Raw genomic sequence first — 20,590 nt, forward strand, 5'->3', positions numbered from 1 at the left:
TCTTAACTCTCTTGCCCAAGAGTCATACTCTGGAATCTGCCTTCTGCTAACCAGCAGCTGTTTTCCAGCATTTCAGACAGGAGTCTCCACTAGGCTTTGCTGGGGACTGAGCCTGTGGTCTTCTGCATGCAAAGCAGATAAGATCCTCTGCTGCTGAGCTACTGCTGTCCAGGAACAAATGTCCATGCCCAGAGTGGGATAGCACCTCCTGGGTCTGCAGCTGGGTGTGGGAAGCAAAATAGTTTTAAAAAGAACATACGCATGCAAAAGCTGGCATGGTTAGGAGCTTCTCTCTAACATATTAGGCTTTGACATGAGAATAGCTGAGCTCTGCCTGGTTTCTCTCCTCCTCTCCCCCTGCTTACAATCCCTCTCTTCACCATTCCCCTACTGACTTGTGTATACAAGTCAATGTGGACTGCACGCCTTGCGTGCTAAGTCTGTGTCACTCCCTACAATACCTGTTAGTCATGCTACAATGGTAACCCTTCATTTCATGACAATACCTGTCTGCAAAGGGTTGCAAAACAACTGTAATGTTTTAATTCCATGGTGGATGCCAACCCCAGAAGGGAAAAGATGGCAAGCATGAGAGAGACAGGAGACCTCTCAGGATGCCAAGCTACAAATTAGTTCCAAATCTTTCTAGTGAGAGGTACATAGCAGCCCTGAAAACTCTGTCAAGCTGTGTCCCTTGACTTGGTTGCCAAGTGCAATCAAGCCTATGCTCAGCCAAGGCTGCCAAACTGGTTCTTGCCTTGTTCACTGGAATTTCCAAGAGCTGGTGGTTCCAACCAGGATGGTGGCGCATCACATTTTTGGGGATTGCAAAATGCTGGGAAACGAAAGCTCCTGTTTACAACTTGCTCAAGCCTCTGGGCTTGGTTGGGGCATGTAAGGCCACTTGGCACAAGGCAATGCAGGCAGCCAAGACTGGAGTGTCATAAGCCTGCGGGAGACCACTCAGAAACTTCCAACTGGTCCAAAATGCATTGGCCAGATTACTGACTGGGGTTCCATTTGTGTCTCCTAGAACCCCTGTCCTAAAACAGCTGCATTGGTTGCCAATTTATGTCCAGGCTCAATTAAAGGTGCTCGTGCTTAGCGACTTAGGTCCCAAATATCTGAAAGGCCGCCATCTTCCCTGCAGACTGTCTCAAGTGTGAACATCAGCAGAGGTGCCTCTGTTGTTCCACCACCCTCAGAAGTTGTGAGGTGGCCTGAGAGAGGGTGTTCTCTGTTGCAGTCCCTAAGTTGTGAAACTGCCTGCAGAGGTGTCTGGTGCCTTCACCATCCAGCTTTTCCATATGCTAAAGATCTCCTCACTGGCCTTTTGACACATGAGGGGAAAATTTTAGGGCCCACTCTAGTTGTGATCGTGACTTGTTTTAAAATTGTTCTTAATGTTGCATTTTGCTTTTTTTGTAACCCATCCTAGGTTTGGGTAAGAAATCTAAACACAAACAAAACAGCAAGGTCCAACAGGTAGATCGTGATCTACCAGTAGATCACTGGATGTCTGTGGTAGATCACTGGCTCCCCCCCAAAGCTCAACATTTTTGCCCCCCCAAAAACAGGCCTTCCTCTTCCCTAAAAAAAGCTAAACAACTTGGACCTGAACCCCTAAAAAACAGGGCTTTCCTCCTCACGAAAAAAAAAACAACTTTGACAAGGGGGTAGATCACTGCCAGTCTTTGTGAGTAGATCTCAGTCTCTTGGGAGTTGGCCACCCCTGCCCTAGAGCAAGCAGGTCAGGTTGTTTGCCATTCTAAATTAAAACTGTCTATTTACACTCTTTCCTGCAGTGGCTCTTAAGAGTCTCAAGCAGGGAATGATATTTGCCATCACTTGTCACCTGCTCCTTTTAACTAGAGATGCCAGGGGGATTGAACCTGAATCCGTGTCTGTGTGTGTGTGTGCACTCTCCCTGTACGCTTCCCATCATTTAGGCCCCTAAGAAAGTGGGTAAAGGTAAAGGGACCCCTGACCATTAGGTCCAGTCATGGCTGACTTGGGTTGCAGCACTCATCTCGCTTTACTGGCCGAGGGAGCCGGCGTACAGCTTCCGGGTCATGTGGCCAGCATGACTAAGCCGCTTCTGGCGAACCAGAGCAGCACACGGAAACGCCGTTTACCTTCCCGCCGGAGTGGTACCTATTTATCTACTTGCACTTTGACATGCTTTTGAACTGCTAGGTTGGCAGGAGCAGGGACCGAGCAGTGGGAGCTCACCCCGTCGCAGCGAATCGAACCGCCGACCTTCTGATCGGCAAGTCCTAGGCTCTGGTTTAACCCACAGCAATGGGTACACAGAAAGAAGCAGCAGAGACCTAGCAGGCTAGTGTGGGTTGCTGCTGGAGAGGCTCAGCAATTCCCTACAAAGAACTAGTTTTATATGCATTTTTTACTCCGAGGCCTTGAGTGAGGCCTGCTAGAACAGCTACACACAATTGCGTGAAGACATCCCAGGCACCATGACCTTTTTCCTTTATAGGTTTGTGGGTTCCTCTCTGACCATAGGGGTTAATGTCTTAATTGAAAGCGCCCCCTCCCCTCTGCTCCCTTAATCTTCTCCCCACCCCCCACCTGTCAGCAACCCAATGCCCCTTCCCCTCTCCCATCCCCTTTTCATTGTTCTCCTAAACTGTCCTGTGATCCCAGCAAAAAGGATGCGGCTTGCTCTTGCTCCCCCCCCCCCTCTCAAGATCCAGCAGCCCATTTTCTCCAGACCCTCCTTTGTCCCCCTTCCTCTAGGCAACCAGCTCCTTTGCATTTTAATGCCTGCTTCCAAGGGAGCATGCGGCCACTAGCAATTACAGATCCTGGTAACAAAGATCTAAGAGACAGAGGGAGGAGGGTTATTTTGAGACACAGGGAAGGAAACACAGGCAAGGCTCCCCATGAAAAATAATCGACTGGCAGGCTGAAAACAGATCAATTTGTATTGGTGAGCAGGCAGAAGTGTGTTTTATTCTGCCCAACATTTAAACATGCCGTGTCCCATGAAAGATGGAACCGCCACCCCAGTCTTAACTGTCTTTCAGTGTTGATTCCATCACTGCGTGGCTGGTTTCTTCTGGCCGTTGAGGTAGACCTGGATGTAGCCTCATCATAAAAAGATGGGCTTGACCACAAACCTTTACTTACAGGAATGCAAAGTCAACATTTGCAGTCCCATTTGCGGGAATGCACAAGGTACTTCAGCATATATTGAACCCAACAAAGACCAGGGTAGGAATATCAATAGAACCATCTCCTCTTCCTCCTCCTCCTCTTCTTCTTTGGCAATCCCTCGTAGCCGAGTAAGATTGTCTTCCACAAACACTGTTTTAACAATGAGTCCGTAAGTGGCTGTGGAGGCCAATTCTGGATCCACACGTCCTTCCACAGTGGGGACATAGGTTTCCAGGCAGGAGTTGATCACGGTGTGGATTTGCCAAGCATGCCTTCCTCCTAGCACGTTTCTCCCTTGTGTCCTGAGTTCGAGTGTCTTCCAAGCCCATGACACCTTTGGTAAAGGCTGTTCTCCAATTGGAGCGCTTGCAGGCCAGTGTTCCCCAGTTGTCAGTGTTTATCCTACATTTTTTTTTAGATTTGCCTTGAGACAGTCTTTAAACCTCTTTTGTTGACCACCAGCATGACGCTTTCCATTCTTAAGTTCGGAATAGAGTAGTTGCTTTGGAAGATGATAATCAGGCATCCACACAACATGACCAGTATTTGGGACTCCCCACTGTGGTCATGGAGAAAGGCACCCTACTTTTAGGGTCCAACTTTACTTGAGTGCAGGGGGAGGAGGTTGGGTGAGCCCCTAGACCTGATCCAGGAGGACATCCATGCAATCAGCTTGTTTTGATGATTGGAGCTCACGTTTCTTACTAAGCATCATGTTATGGCTTTCCGAGTCACATCCAGCAGTGCACCTGGCTACGCTCCCTCCCACATGCCTTTGGCACCACGGAGGGCACAACCTGAAATACCTGCAATGTTGCCAGGAAAAAGGCTTCTCCTTTCTGTACAAAGGACAGTGGGACGCAGTTGCCACCCAGCTAGGTGCCATCCAACTTGTACTACCACTCCAGAATGTAGGGTTGCCATATTTCAAACTGTGAGAATCCAGAGCTTTTTTTGGCAAAGTTTTGCCCAAAGTTGTTTTGGGGCAAAATTGCTAAACAAACAAACAAAAAAGAAGTTATTGAGCAGTGCATAAGCAGCACTGCAGACATGGGCTACTATACATCCAGATGTGCCTGGGCATCCCCCAATTTCCGTCCAGACACTGCTGCTGACTGCAGTATTCCGGATAAAGGTAAAGGGACCCCTGACCATTAGGTCCAGTCGTGACCGACTCTGCAGTTGAGGCGCTCATCTCGCTTTATTGGCCGAGGGAGCCAGCATACAGTTTCTGGGTCATGTGGCCAGCATGACTAAGCCGCTTCTGGCAAACCAGAGCAGTGCACGGAAACACTGTTTACCTTCCCGCCGGAGCAGTACCTATTTATCTACTTGCACTTTGACGTGCTTTCGAACTGCTAGGTTGGCAGGAGCAGGGACTGAGCAACAGGAGCTCACCCATCGCGGGGATTCGAACCGCCAACCTTCTGATTGGCAAGTCCTAGGCTCTGTGGTTTAACCCACAGCACCACCCATGTCCCACAGTATTTCCAGGAAGCCCACAGGCAACACATGGAGGCGACAGTCTTCTTGCCCCCTATACACACACACACACACACACACACACACACACACACACACACTACTGCCCATCACAAATAGTACTCAGTGGCGTATTGTCTCTGAAACTAGAGATTCCACTTCGGCCTCCTCCATTAATTCATTATTTGTACCATAATGAATAAGGCAGTCACAGGCCATCACCACATCCTGTGGCACTGAATTCCATAAATTATATGTTGGATGAAGAAGTATGTTCCTTTGTCTGCCTTGACTCTATTACCAATTTAACTGGGTAACCCCAATGTCTAGTGTTATGGAACAGCGGGTGGGGAGGCTGTGGCTCTGTGACAAGAGCACATGCTTTGCAAGCAGAAAGCTCCAGGTTCCATTACTGACAGGTAAGGCTGTGAATGTCCCCAATCTGAAACCCTGGGGAGTTGCTGCCAGCCAGTGTAAACAATACTGAGCGAGATAGACCAATGTTCTGTAGGCTGCTTATGACGTGACAAGTCCCAAGTTCAAATCCTAGACAAGTCCTGCTCTATACGGGGAAGGGTGGCTGTGGAAATGGGCATTTTTGCATTCCAAAGGTCCCAGGTTCAGTCCCTGGTAGGGTCTCCAGGCAAGGCTGGGGAAGAATCCTGCTTGAAACCCTGGAGAGCTGCTGGCAGTCAGTGCAGACAATACTAAGAAACCAATGGTCTAACGCGATGTTAGGCAGCTATCTGTGTTCTGTCTGCTTCTTCCTGAAAACTTGCCTTGGTGCAAGAGTCTTCTAAAGTCCTTTGGCAGCCATACACACAGAATGCCTCAGATTCCATTGTGTGGCTTTGGGCACTTCTAGAGCTCTGGGATTCTACAGTAAAATGTTTTGGTTTTTTTTTATTTTTTAAATTGCCTGTCACAATTGGTCAATTCTCAGTCCTTCGTTATTGTTGCTATTTTTGATGTACCGAGTTGGGACACGGCAAAACTTCCAGAACTCGCTTCATTTCCCTTCCCATCCTCTCCAAAAGGGAAAGGGAAGAGACCCAGAGACCTGCACGGGTCACTTGGCACAAAAAAAGCAGCTTGGAAGCGCAGTGACCCTTTCAAGCTGAGAAAAAGCAGCATGAGAGCACGTTCAGCTTGGCTGAAAAGGAGGCCAAACAATACGCGCCATTCCCTTGGCATGTGGCACAGCAGGCTCTGGGTGCTCAGCCACTGAGCTTCTAGATGCCATAGATTGGCAAAAGGGCCTTGTTTTAGCTGAGAGTGGGAGCAATTAATGGTCTGATCCTGCATCAAGCAGTTGTGATATCTGTGTGGCTATTGTGACGAATCGGACTGGCAAAACAACATAGGAAGTACACACTTGAATGTGCATGTGGCGGCACTAAGGCCAATGAGATTGAAAATTGTCACTTGCAACCAATGATTCTGCACACTATATCACTTAGCAAATTCGGCTAACAAACTGTAGGACCGGCATCATGTCCTGTCCTGGTCTGCAGCTCCATCTCCTTTTAAGCTGTACTTTTTCCCATACCTTCCTCTCTAGGTAAAAGTGAATGAATCATTATTATTTTAAGGTAAGTCAGGCCACAGTTGCTGACAGTACTGTACGTACCATGATGTTTACATCGGGAGCAGCCAGCTGAGTCTCAAGGGATTTTATTTAAGGCGAAAGATGCAGCCACATTTGCGAAAGCCAAGAAGGTCTGGGAGTGGTCATTGTCTGGGTGGGAGACTACCTGGGCAGCATACACACTGCCTTGCATTCCATCATCGAAAAAAGGCAGGATATACAGTGGTACTTCGGGCTACATACACTTCAGGTTATCCAGAAATATTACCTTGGGTTAAGAACATTGCTTCAGGATGAGAACTGAAATCATGCTCTGGTGGCGCGGCAGCAGCAGGAGGCCCCATTAGCTAAAGTGGTGCTTCAGGTTAAGAACAGTTTCAGGTTAAGAACAGACCTCCGGAACGAATTAAGTACTTGTCCCAAGGTGCTTAGGTTTTGAGTTTTGACAACGGGGGGGACGGGAACAAAGTTAACAGAGGATGGATATCTGTAAAGACAATTATAGCAAATATCAATGGCTGACTTCCACATAAGCATTTCTTCATCACCAACTTGGGTTGGCCATCCGCCAGCTCCCACCATAGCTGTCAAGTGTCCCTTATTTGAAGGGACAGTCCCTTATTCCAGCGCCATGTCCCACTGCTGTCCCTTATTGATGGATGTCCCTTAAATGTCCCTTAAATGATGTCCCTTAAATTTCAAAGGAAGCAGCTCCTCTCCCTCCCTCTCTGCCGGCCAGGGAGGAGGGAGGCTCCAACTGTGTTGCTTGGCTGTGTTGCTCACCCAATAAGGAGTGAGCTGGGGGGTGGAGCTTGCATGCCTTGTGTGTGGCTAGTTAATGCAAGCTGAGGGAGTTTTTGAATGCTGGACGCCATTTTGTTGCATGTGCTGCTGCAAACTTTGCAGTGCAAAGCCAGGCCAGGGAGCCATCTTAAGCTGAGGCTGCATAGGCCTTGTGGTGCATGTGATCCAGATTCTAGTCAGTTAAGCCTCTGGTTACAAAGTTGGTTGGACAGTATTCTCGAAGCTACCAGCATGAGTTTGACCAGACTGCAGGAGGACAGGAAGACTGGAGTGCCTGGAACAGGTGAGGCTGCAGGTCCCTTATTTTCAAGGCTGCTGGTCCCTTATTTTCAAATCTGTAAGTTGACAGCTATGGCTCCCACCTTTCTGCCTTCTTGCTCACATCCAGGCCAGGATGTCACCGGCTCTCAACTTCCTCCTCCTCAGTCTCATATGTGCTGCCATTGTTATACAACCTATTGTGTTGAAATGTAGCAGAGTCCTTAAGCAAACTTAAGTTGTAAAAGGGAATGAGAAGCCCTTCAGTCACTGTGTCATATAGTAGACAGGGAGCAGTGAAAGGAAGCAGTTGCTGTTTTGGGCCAAATGGGCACTGAACGCTCCATGACGCTGAAATAAAAAAAATAAGGTCTTTTATATATACCGGTATATAATAGATGTTCATAAATGTACCAAGCAAACACGTACATAAATATATAAACCACATGTCTGAAGCAGCACAAGAAAACAGCCCTGGAACCATTTTGACTCCAAAACTGACAAAATGATTTCTCTGCAAGGTCAAGGAAAATGGAAAAGCCTCCCCATTGTCTCCTCCTTCACAAATCCTGTCTTAAGGGTATGTCTGTGTATGAATAGGGTGAGCCTGTGACCTGGCTCAGGAACGAAGTGTTTATCATTACAAAAGACTGGCCAGGCTCCCCAGGGTATCCAATCAAGTAAGCATTAACAGGTAACCTGCCAGACCGGAGGTAAACAATGCACTCAGATTTCTGTTGTAGACCGCCCTTTCTGTGATGTAGGTATGATGTGTCTGTGGGGTGGTTTTGCGCTACACCCCTTTTTGTGATGTAGGTATGATGTATCTGGGGGTGGTTTTGGACTCCAGGCCGGGCAATTAAAAATGTCTATATAAGGATGGGCACACCTTGGTTCGGGGTCCTCCTCCTTCTCCTGCGTGTGAAGCGGGCACCCTTTTGCAACAATTCAATAAAGATCAGGCTTACTAGCTGCTTTGCTTCTCAGTATTCTCTGGTTGGCCTCTGTTATTTTCTCTGACCGATGGAGAAGGTGCAAAGGACTCTATAAGGGCTCTTGTGTCCCCCATAAGGGAATAACAGCAGATCTTTGTTTATTACAATGCCAATCACTGTCTCCACCTGAACACCAACATTTAACTCCTCAGGGCTTAACCATTGCAACCACAGGCCCTTTCTCCATTTGTCCTGCAGCCTTTATAGATCTGTGATTGCTACAGACATGTGAACCATGATGCAAAGGCATGGGAGCAGCCTTCAGCAGTTGCACCAGCTGCAAAGATGGGTGCCACGCAGACCAGCTGTGGTTCTTCGTTTCCGCGGTCAGCAAATGACACGCTGGAAGCAGCAGCTTTTATGAGTCTCCCCAGGGCCTGGGAGTCTTCATGGATTCCATTCCTTTTTTTCTCTCTCTCAGCTTTGCCACTGACCTTGTTGGGAGTCATGCTCGCTTCCCTTCTGGCTGAGTCATGTATACCCTTGGGTAAAATGGGTCTAATCCAACCGCACCATCTCCTTTCTAAACTCTGTCTGTAAAGTGCCTCCAGTAACTGGGATTAAAAACTTTGCACAGATATATGTTTCCATCATTCGCAATTAACTGCGCTGGCAAGGGCACCACAATTGGAATTCCAGAGCTGAGAACACCAAGAAGGCGGTGGCAAAAGAGACGGACAGGGATGCAAAATGGCTGGTGTTGCACAGAGCAGGTGCAGGGAGAGGGGATTCAAACCATAAAATGCAATCTCACGTATCACCCTATCTGACATCATTGTTATGAACACACAGACCTGCCTTATATTATTGGCTCATTTACCCCAGCCTTGTCCATTCTTAGTAGTAATAGCCCTCTGAGGTCCAGGCTGAGAAAACCCTTTTCCAGCTTTGCAATCTCTTCAGCTCTAGGCTACGAAGGGGGAAATTCCTTCATTAGACCGTTGCTATGAGATTGTTCTTCTCCCCCAACACAGTAGAAAAGGTATCCACGGAACAGTTTATTTAGAAACTGCTGGACTTCTCCAAAAGACTCCTGAGAATTGTAGTTTGTTAAGGGTGCTGAGAATTATAGCTCTGGAAGGGGTAAACCACAACTCCCTGAATTTGTTGGGGAAAACCATGTGCTTTAGATGTATGGTGCATATGCAGCCCTAGTCGTGCTTTGAAGATTGCAGTGGGTGCCAGAGATAACTTGAGCGAGGGCATAGTACTCTTTAATCAAGTTCTGGGGCAAAGACTCAGTTCTGCAGCTTGTCAGGTCATCATCAGTATCTGAACATATGAGGAGGTACCATAGTTCAGTAGCAGAACGGATGTGCTTTGCATCTCAAAGGTCTCAGGTTCACTCTTGTTGGGTGGGGCTAAGAACCACTGTACACACTTCTCCCAAGCCTCAGCTTCCAGCATTGCACAGCTAAGACAGAAACTTCTTCTTCCACAGGCCTCACCTGTCGTTTGTATAACAGGTTTCTTTCAGGGGTGGGGAATGTTATTACTGGATCCAAATGCATCTTGAGTGATCACTTGCTTCATGACAGTGACCCAGATAACCTACTGTAATCAGTCTCATTAATCGATTAGTCCCATGATGCCCCCCGGGAGCAAATGCAGATTAGCAGTAAATTGCTTTCTCCAAATCTAATTTAAATTGAAGCACGCTGCTCTCTGTAATTGGGAGTTCCTGCAGGGATTGAAGCATGAAGGAAAGCTTCCTTTTCTTGAAGAAGGGAGAGAAAGGAAGTAGAGCAGCCGTCCCCCTGAGAATGGGCAGACTGGGTGGAGGGGGGATCCGTGCAAGGAACTGTTTGATTTGGGTCATTTCCCAGTGTGGGGAGGAGGGAGGGCATAGCAAACCGTTGTCCCGGGATTCAGAAGCACAAAGGACAGTGGAAGAATCTCTTGCGGAGCTCCAAAGTCAAGGTTGAGCACCTATAAATGGACAACGCTAGCTGGCACGTAGAGGGTTCAAGCCTTGAACAATGGCTGCTCTGCACACTGCCGCAACCTCCTTTTGTTCATTCACCTTCCCAGCTTGGCACGTATCCATGTGCCTGTGACTCATCCCCATGGCTCGTGCTCCCTGGAGGCTGGCGCCTTGCTGGTGCAATTTGTCCCTTTTTATTTCCCTGGCTTTCCATTCTTCTGGGGGTTGGAGAGAGCCTTGGGGGTTGTGGCATCTTGTTTGCCCACTGAGTGGGCCTGGTGTGAGGGCACATCCCATGGAATAAAGCAGTCATAAAACTGTCCTCAGAAAGAGGAGATGCTCCCTGAAGAGGTTTTGCAAAAGTGTGAGCCTGTGAAGGAAACGTGCTTTCTTTTTTGAGAGTGGGTGGATAAAGAAGCCATGCGTATTCCATACTATGTTCACATTAGCAATCCTAAATACCTTGAAAACGGGTGTACTGGTGGGGAGAAAACCACAACCAGCTCATGGGACGAGTCAGAGTTCTGAAGCAAGGACTGGTTTTCTCTATTCACACTGAAACTGCATTCACACAAAGGCAAACACAGCTGGCTCATCCACACTGCAGTTTAATGTGGATTTGAAGCTGCTTTTGTCTCTGTTGTTGTTGTTACTTGTGGCAGATACAACGATAAAATAATTTTTAAAAACAACAACTAAATATTGTTTAAATACATTTCAAAAAACATTCTCAACCAGTGATCTCCAGGTCACCAAGAACATGCCTGGGAATGTTTTTAAAATTCATCAAATTGCCTGGGAGTTTTTAAAAATTTCCCTGAAACTCAGTGATGAGACAGACACACCTCACTAAGGAGGGCATTTCACAAGGAGGGAACTGCCACTGAGAAGGCCCCGTCACAGGGAGGCTGTTGTTGGCTGAACCAGGGATTTTCTGTATGCAAAGCACATGCTCCAGTTACTCAAGGTGTGCACGCTCTCCATAGAGTTCCCCATCCTTATCACATGCATATTTGCTCTATTCAAGGGCAGGTATCTCTGCCACACAGGCCTCTACACCCACAAAGCCACAAAACTGCACAAGCAAAGTATCTTGACACCAAGGTAAAGGTAAAGGTACCCCTGCCCGTACGGGCCAGTCTTGACAGACTCTGGGGTTGTGCGCCCATCTCACTCAAGAGGCTAGGGGCCAGCGCTGTCCGGAGACACTTCCGGGTCACGTGGCCAGCGTGACATCGCTGCTCTGGCGAGCCAGAGCCGCACACGGAAACGCCGTTTACCTTCCCGCTGGTAAGCGGTCCCTATTTATCTACTTGCACCCGGAGGTGCTTTCGAACTGCTAGGTTGGCAGGCGCTGGGACCGAGCAGCGGGAGCGCACCCCGCCGCAGGGATTCGAACCGCCGACCTTTCGATCGGCAAGTCCTAGGCGCTGAGGCTTTAACCCACAGCGCCACCTGCGTCCCGTTATCTTGACACCAAAGCAGCCGGCAAATCCTGGCCTTTACTGCAGCAGCACCTGACTTGGGACTACACTTGGACACCAATGGCTCAGGCTGCCTCCTTGTTTCTTCCAAGCACGGGCCTTGTCTATTTGTCTTCTGCATCTAGAACAGAGCATCCCACTGCTCCCCCATCCTGCTTCCATCCTTTGACCTTTGCCTTTCTCAGCCCTGCTCTGCTAGCCACAGGGCTTATGGCCCTGGCAGCTGCCTGGCCTTCAGGAATGTGTCAGCAGAATTCCATTTACAAGAGAGATTTACAAGGGGGCCTCTTCCTGCTGAGGATTCACAGAGGGCCGCAGTCTTTGGGGAAAATGGAGACAAGAGGCACACAAAAGCGCCTTCCCCCTCCCAGACATCCCCACAGAGAGGGCCCCTGTTTCCTCCTTACAATAGGGTATGAGGCCACTGCTGTCCTGCTCACAACAATCTCTGTTTCTTCCAACTGGGCTGCTGCTCCTCCCTTCACAAGAGACCCTCCCTATGTCCCCATGACCAATTACTATACTACCTACTGTAACTCCATCTCTGGCATGTAGACCTGAACATCCTTTCCTTAAAGTTCTCCCTGTAAGGAGATCCAGTAGTCTCCCAGGTGGGTTGCTCTGTTAGTCAAGTGCTGGGGTCAGCAAACTTTTTCAGCAGGGGGCCGGTCCACTGTCCCTCGGACCTTGTGGGGGGCCGGACTATATTTTTTGGGGGGAAAGAATGAACGAATCCCTTTGCTCCACAAATAACCCAGAGATGCATTTTAAATAAAAGCACACATTCTACTCATGTAAAATCACGCTGATTCCTGGTCCGTCTGCGGGTCAGATTTAGAAGGCGATTGGGCCAGATCCGACCCCTGGGGCTTAGTTTGCCTACCCATGGCAAAGTGGTTCTTCATAGTTAGCAAAAATGTACCTTCCTGCACCATCAGCAGTCTGCAGTCGAGGTCTCTGAAATATACTCAGAGTCGCAAAGTGATTTCATGCTCTTTATTCAGCTCATAGTGGTGAGGAGGAATGAATGAAAGTCCCCTCAAAGTATCTGCTTTATATACATTATTTACACAATGGGCTGCACATGATTGGCTAATTCCAGAATTCTACTGTAAGCCAATCAGGTTGTGGATTCACTTCTATCTGGAGCATGATTGGGTGGTTCCTGCTAACCAATCATACTGCTGCATTGTTCTAGGACCAATCAGACTGCTGCATTCTGAATCCTATTGTTCTAGGACCAATCAGACTGCTGCCTTTTGGAGCCTATTGTTCTAGGACCAATCAGACTGCTGCAGTTTGGATCCTATTCAATTCAGTACATAACACCCCTCCCCTCTAAGTTCCAGTCCTGCCCGGGAGGTCGCATTCATAGTCCTCAAGGTACGCCGGCGGCCTACGTGTGCGTTGCGGCCTGGGGTGTTCCCTGGTCCGGGGTTCAGGTTCTGGCTCGTGTTCCAAGGATGCTGGCTGTGATGGGGCTGTTTGGTCTGGCGCAACCAGCTCACTCAGTCGTGGTTCTGGTTCCGGTGTCCTTTCGGCCTCACGGGTCCTCTCTGTGTTTACAGATAATGCCTCTCCTGCTTCCCCTGCTGCTCTATGGGCCTCACTGCCCCATTGTTCCCTTGGGACTCCTCTGACCTGTCCTCCTCCTCCTGGTTTTCTCCCGGGAATCGTCGCCATATCTGGTCGCAGTGGCGGCGCCAGCATTGCCCCCCATCTGTTAGCACCTTGTACGACACGGGGCCAGTGACCCTGGTGACTGTGGCGGGTACCCATGCAGGGCCTGCCCCAAAATTCTTTGCGTACACTGGGTCCTGGGCCTCGAAGGCCCGGGGGTTCCTGCCTTCCCCCACCACTACCTAATCCTGAGCTCTATCGGGGTGAAGGCGGTCCAATCTGATTGCAAGGCGCCGACCCATTAGTAGTTCAGCGGGGCTCCGGCCAGTCGTTGAGCTGGGGGTGCTGTGCTGTGCTAGAAGGAATGTGGCAAGGCGGTACTCCCAATCTCCTTGCGTGATGCGGCGAAGGGTGTCCTTGGTGGTCTGCACCATGCGTTCTGCTTGGCCATTGGTGGCCGGGTGGAATGGCGCCGAACGGATGTGGCGGATGGCGTTCTGCACTGTGAAGGTTTGAAATTCTCCTGACGTAAATGCAGTCCCGTTGTCTGAGACAAGAGTGTCAGGGAGCCCGTGGGTTGCAAACAGCCTGCGTAGTACCCGGATGGCTGCGGACGTAGAAGTGGACGGTACCAGTGCGACTTCCAGCCATTTGGTGTAGGAGTCCACCACTATGAAGAATGTTTTCCCCTGAAAGGGGCCAGCGAAGTCCACATGCAGGCGTGACCATGGTGCTCAGGCGGACTCCCAGGACTGGACTGGGGCCCTTGGGGAATCTGGGCGGGATTCTTGGCAGGCCTGGCAGTGTTTGACCCAGGCCTCTAATTCTCCGTCGATCCCCGGCCACCACACATAACTCCTGGCAAGGGCCTTCATTCTTACTACCCCTGGGTGTGTCTCGTGTAGGGCTGTGAGGACCCTTTTGCGGAGGGGCTGGGGAACAACGATCCTGCTTCCCCATAACAGGCACCCCTTGTGGGCCGACAGTTCATGTTTACGGGTTGTGTAGCCGGCGAATTCTGGCCCGGGGCTGCTGCTGGGCCATCCCCTCCACACCCAGTCCAGGACCCGGGAGATGAGCCTATCTTTCTTGGAATGGTGTGCAACTTCTTGTGCCTGAATGGGGCGGTCGGGAAGCAGCTCCAGGCTCATAACCTCTTGTGCAGGTGCTGGGTCGGGACCTGTTTCCGGTAGTGGTAGCCTGCTGAGGGCATCTGCATGGCCCATTGCCTTTCCAGGGCGGTGAATCAGTGCATACTGGTAGCTGGCAAGGAAAATTGACCACCTGAGGACGCGAGGAGACAGCACTTGGGGGGTCTGCTTTTCGGGGGCAAACAAGCCAAGCAACGGCTTGTGGTCAGTCACCACGGTGAAGGGCCGCCCGTACAAGAAATCATGGAATTTTTTTACTCCCTTCACGATTGCCAGACCCTCCTTGTCGATTTGCGAGTAGTTCCGCTCGGTTTCGTTGAGTGTCTGGGAAAAGTATGCCACCGGTACCTCTCTTCCATCCGGGAGTTGGTGTCCCAGGACAGCGCCGATGCCATAGGGTGAGGCGTCGCATGCTAGCACCACCGGTAGCCTCTCGTCGAAGTGTGCCAAGACCGAGTTTGAGACAAGCAAGTCTTTGACTGCCTGGAATGCGGCCTCCTGGCGCTGGCCCCACACCCAAGGGGCCTGCTTGTCCAGGAGTCTGTGTAGGGGCTCCGCTACCGCCGCCTTGTGGGGAAGGAAGGAATGGTAGAAGTTCAATAGTCCCAAGAAGGCCTGAAGTTCAGTCTTGTTCTTGGGCGCTGGGGCATCACAAATGGCCCGTACCTTGTCCCCAGTCGGGTGGACCCCTTCTGCGTCCACCATAAATCCCAGAAAGTCCACTTGAGGCACTCCTAGTAGACATTTTTCCCGCTTCACCTTGAGACCCGCCATCTGGAAACGGTGCAGAACGGTGCGGAGGCAGTCCTCAAACTCCTCTGGTGTGGGCCCGGCAATCAACACATCATCGAAGAAGGGGGTGACACCAGGAATCCCTTTAAGGAGAGAGTCCATTAGATTCCATTAGATTCTGGAATATGCCTGGTGCCACGCTGACACTGAATTGCAGCCGCTTTACCCTGAACGCTCCTCTGTGCATCACAATCGTCTGTGCCTCTGCTGTGGCCTCATCTACTGGCAGCTGTTGATATGCTTGGGCCAAGACCAGCTTGCCAAAAATTTTCGACCCAGCCAGGGTGGCAAGGACATGGCTGACCACTGGCACTGGGTATGCATGGGCCGTGAGGGCCTTGTTTATGGTACATTTGTAGTCTGCGCAGATGCGAACCGAACCATTAGGCTTGACGGGTGTGACGATTGGGGTTTCCCAGGGGGCATTAGGCACCGGCTCCAGCACTCCTTGCTCCACGAGTCGGTCCAATTCCTCGTCCAATTCCATCGAAAACCCCTGGAAATTCCTTGCATATGGCGTCCACGTCCACTTGTAAGCTCATGTGGGTCACCCCGGTGACGGCTAGCCCTAGTGGTCCAAACCATGCCAATCCCAGTAAGCTAATGTAGGGGCCCTTGACCACAAGCAAGTCCAGTTGCCGCGTCCGCCCTCGGTATTGCACCCTGAAGGTCCCCACCCCCATTGTGGGGACCTTACGTTTCTGGAAGTCCCGGAGGGTGAATGGGGCCGGCCTGAGTTTGGGACCCCCAGTAGGACACAGTTTCCTTAAGGTCCTTGCCGAGATTATGGATAGAGTTGAACCCGTGTCAAGCTCCATGCGGCATGGGGCCCCCTCTATCTGTACCTCTACATAAATTTTCTCTACGTTGGGGTGGGGCAACTGGTATACCTGGAAATCCGTGAGCTCCTTCGAGTTGCCTTGGTGCGTTGGGCCCCGGGACCTGGGGCTCTTGGATTGGTCATCTGATGCCTGGCGTCGGGTGGGCCGAGCCCGACACACCCGAGTGAAGTGTCCCAATTTTCTGCACTGCCTGCACTCTGCGTTGCGGAAACGGCAGGTCCTCCTCTCGTGACTTTCTCCACAGCTTGCGCAGTTCCCTCCTTCTCGTCGAGGCAGCTGTGGTATGTGGGCTGCTTGAGTGCGCTGCTGTACTCGGTGCACCTCCTCCCTGTTGGATCCTGAGTCGTGGTGGACCCTCGGTTGGGATGGCTGGCTCGGCCGTGCCTCTTGCGTCGACCTCTCGGCAGCTTCCGTTGCCAGGGCCTCCTCCAGAGCGACCTGGAACGTTAGGTTCTTCTTAGCGTAGAGGCGTCGTTGCAGCTTCTCATCCTTCAGGCCACCGACGAGGCGGTCACGAAGCATGTTCTCCAGCTCTGAGAAGTTGCAGAACCGGGCAGCTTGGCGGAGAGAGGTCACAAACCCAGTTATGGTTTCCCCAGGGGCTTGCTGCTTTGCGTAGAAGGCATTTCGACGAGCCACCACTGAGGGCTGTGGCGAAAAGTGCCCCTTCAGCTGTTCCATTATTGTTTCGTATGGAACAGTAGCGACGTCTTCAGGTGCAAGGAGAGCCCGGGCGATTTCAAACGTCTCCTCTCCGCAGACGCTGAAGAATATTGCCCTCTTCTTGGCGTCTTTTTCATCGGTGACCCCTTTGGCTTCTAGGAGGAAGGTGAAACGGGAGGCGTACGCTTCCCAGTCTCCAGATGCTGGGTTGAACGGCGAGAAGCTGCTGTCGGTTGCCATTCTGAGTTCCTTGTGTCCCGGAGCTGAAGCCTGGATACACGGTGCGAGGCAGCGGTGCGGCAGGTGGCGGTGCTGCAGTGCTGTGTGTGGCAGTCAGCTCAGCGGGATCCCACCTTCGTCGCCAGTGAAATATACTCAGAGTCGCAAAGTGATTTCATGCCTCATCTATACGGGGTTTCAGGGCGAACGGGACCTGGCGGGCCTTGAGCCTGACCGGTCGTACTGCAGGGTCAAGCTGTAGAGCAATGGGGGGCCCCGTATACTGTCCCAATTTCCCATCGAAAACCCCCGAAAATTCCTTGCATATGGCATCCACGTCCACTTGTAAGCTCATGTGGTTCATGTGCAGCCCATTGTGTAAATAATGTATATAAAGCAGATACTTTGAGGGGACTTTCATTCATTCCTCCTCACCACTATGAGCTGAATAAAGAGCATGAAATCACTTTGTGACTCTGAGTATATTTCATGCCTCTATATCCAGACATTCCATTTTATACAGTGGTTGTCAGCACCCGGGGCAAGGCAAGTAATTTGCGCCCCCTAACCCGTGGATTTGCGCTCCCTAACCCGTGGATTTGTGCCCCCTAACCCTAACCCTTAGATGTTGCGCCCGGATCGGCCGGGGGCCCCCCCCCCGCACCCCCACACTACGCCACTGATTTTATAGGCAGGATTGCAGGGCCTCATTTTGTGTGTCAGCTACTGGGCATCTCAACGGGAGCTGATGAGCCAAAGCTGAATCTGGAGAGCTCACAAGGCGACGGCTATGCAACGGAGACCCAGAGAAAACAACAGGAGAAGCTACAGTGCAAAGCCTGTCATTTTTTGCTACCTGAAGCCCCAGCAGATGTGTCCGAGAGCAGTGTCCCAGATGTTACCGAGAGATGGTGAGGCAGTTCAGCTGCCTTCAGAACAGAACTACTACAAGAAATTCCTTAAATGCAGAGAAAGAGAAAAGAGAGGGAGATAAGGAAGAATACATGGGATAGATAGAGAACCAAAACCAAGACAGGCACTTCTCTTTCCATTTGCCAAGCCTGAGGCTCTCTGGCTGTCAAGTGTTATGAGGCAGCAACTGGGGAAGCAGGTTGGCACATCTCTGCAGGGCACAGACATACTCCCAGGGCACTGTAGTGGCTCAGCCCAGGAAGAAGAGTTACTGAGGCTTCCTGTTCAGTCTGGGATTTGCCTTGGAAAGGGTAGTCTTGACTGCCCCAGCCCTACTGAACCTGTTCTATGTTTCTCTGGTAGTGAACTCCCTCTCAGTGGCCGCCATTGCAGCAGTTCTGCAGCTGAACAGCAGGATCTCAAGTGCCCCTTTTGCTTAAGTCCCATTTTCACTCATCTGGGCATCAAGATTTCAACTTGTTGGTGGCTGTTTTCAGGCCAACAACTTGATCCTATGTGGAATCAGGGGAAGAAATAGGCTGGTCTAGTCAACCATAATCAAAACATGTTTCCTCAGTTGTTAGTAATCTAGATTACTCATCTACAATATCAATATACCCAGTTTTACTTGACACAGAACGTAACTATTTTCCTGTTTTGAATGCTAGACAGTCTAGTTTTACCATCCAACACCAGCCTAACTACGAAGGCTCTGTGCAGTTGATAGAGTAATCTGATGTCAGCAAGTCACAGCATATCTGGAGGTCAGGAGTATTTGTCACATTCTGCTGTCACTTGCAGAATATTATGGGATGAACAATGGATCCCTGCTCACAACCCAGTGCTGCTGGAAATGCCCTTAGATTGCATCTAATATCTAAGAGGTGCAAACTTTCACAATCTCTGCTACAAGGCATTCTACACATGCTCAGAGGTGTACAGCCTTGTACATAAATCCTTCACAGTTCCACAACTGGACTCCGACACCTGGCCCCTGTTCCCTATTTGTGAGGCAAGGCAGATTGCAAGAAAAAGAAGAGCCAGCTCCCATCCCATTTAATAATGCATTTCTATGTGGTTGCTAAGAGGCGCTGTGCGGCCGCCGGATGGGATCAGGAGGGTGGCTGTTTACAAGCTTGCACCATTAACAATTCAGGTTTTCCAGGGATGTGTTCTGGAATTCTAGCCTAGTCCCAAGGAGGAGCCGTCCTTGGCCCTGGCTCAAGCTAAGCCCTGTTGCAGCTCCAGGTATACATACATCTCACTCTCTGACTTGGCAGGAAGAAGGGGTCAGATCAATTTATATTCATCTTATCCAGTCTGATCTTCCAAAAACATTGCATGAACTTCCCCCTTCTTTTTAATAGTTCTCTATACTTGCCAATCATTTACTCATGCTGCCACATTCTCTGCCCAGGATGGTGCCAAAATTGTTCCTTGTTGTTTTGCGGTACCTTGCCACCCACCAGCTCCACCGCTGGCTCCCTGCCCTGCCCTGCCCTTCCCCTACCAACCTTCACCCTGTTTCTGAGGAGCAGCCACACACGCCAGAGCTTGTGCCCATAAAGGAGGAGGCAGCCAGGCGCCTGGCTTGTCGGGGGGAGTGATGGGTGTTCGAGTGATGGGTGTCATCTGAGAATGCCAACCGCACTGCGGGGGAAGCAGGGACACATTTGTGTCTGTGTGAAGGAGTTCCTTCAAGGTGCTCACTAACACCTGCCTGCCAACTTTTGAAAGACTGTAACCCGTCCCCCTACTTTGCCCACCAAGTGATTTATTTCAAAAATCAAGAATATTATTTTTTTAAAAAAAATAATAATAATTCAGCTGTTCTAAATAAGGAGGTTAAATGTATAAACCAATTTATTCCACCCTGTTAGTAAATTCTCATCCGGGCACCTCCTGTATGGCTTGAGAGAAACTATAGCAAGACACTTTCAAGAATGCAGTTCACCTCCTCTCAAAGCCCTTCAGCTTATTTTCAAACAAAAGCAAGCAGCTTCCCTGCATCTTGGCTACTGGATAGCTATGGTCTGTTTAATCTGGCAAACTCGCACAACTGCAAGAACGGGTCAGGTGGTTTAGAGGAGGGTATTTATGAGACCAGGCTGGTGCCTTTATGATCTAATGCTAGGGGGAAAGGTGTCAGATGGCATCACAATTAATTTGGCTTTCAGCTCAATATCATTCAATTTGTAAGGTTGGCCTTGGACACTCTATCCTGCTCCCACCAAGCACTTGTGAAAATCAAGATAGGGTTTTATTGTGACCTGCCCTGTAATAGGGCAGGGAAGAAAGTTGCACTGCCTGGTCTGGGTCACGGCATATTGCTCTCAATTACGAACCCATTAAGATGGTGCCAGCCCTACAAAATGAAACAGAAAGATAATAATGCAGCTCCGTCTGACCACAGCACAAGGACAGGAGGTTCGTTCCAGCCCAGGTGAGTCACCTTGTTGGCCGTATCAGGTTGAAGCGTATTTGCACAGAGGTGGGTGGGGAGCTTTTGACTGCATTCTTGTCCGGCCACCGCCCCGCCAATTCCAGGGAGTTCTTTGATAAGGTAGAAAGAGAGCGGAAGGAAGTTTGAGGTGGCACCGTAGGTTTCCTCATACACACCCTTCTCCTCCAGTAGGTGAGGGGATGCCCCTTCCAGTTGGCAGGAGGCCCAAGAGGTTCCAG

This window comes from Podarcis gaigeae (genome assembly GCF_964106915.1).
Source record: "Podarcis gaigeae genome assembly, chromosome: 8".
In the NCBI taxonomy this organism is placed as follows: domain Eukaryota; kingdom Metazoa; phylum Chordata; class Lepidosauria; order Squamata; family Lacertidae; genus Podarcis; species Podarcis gaigeae.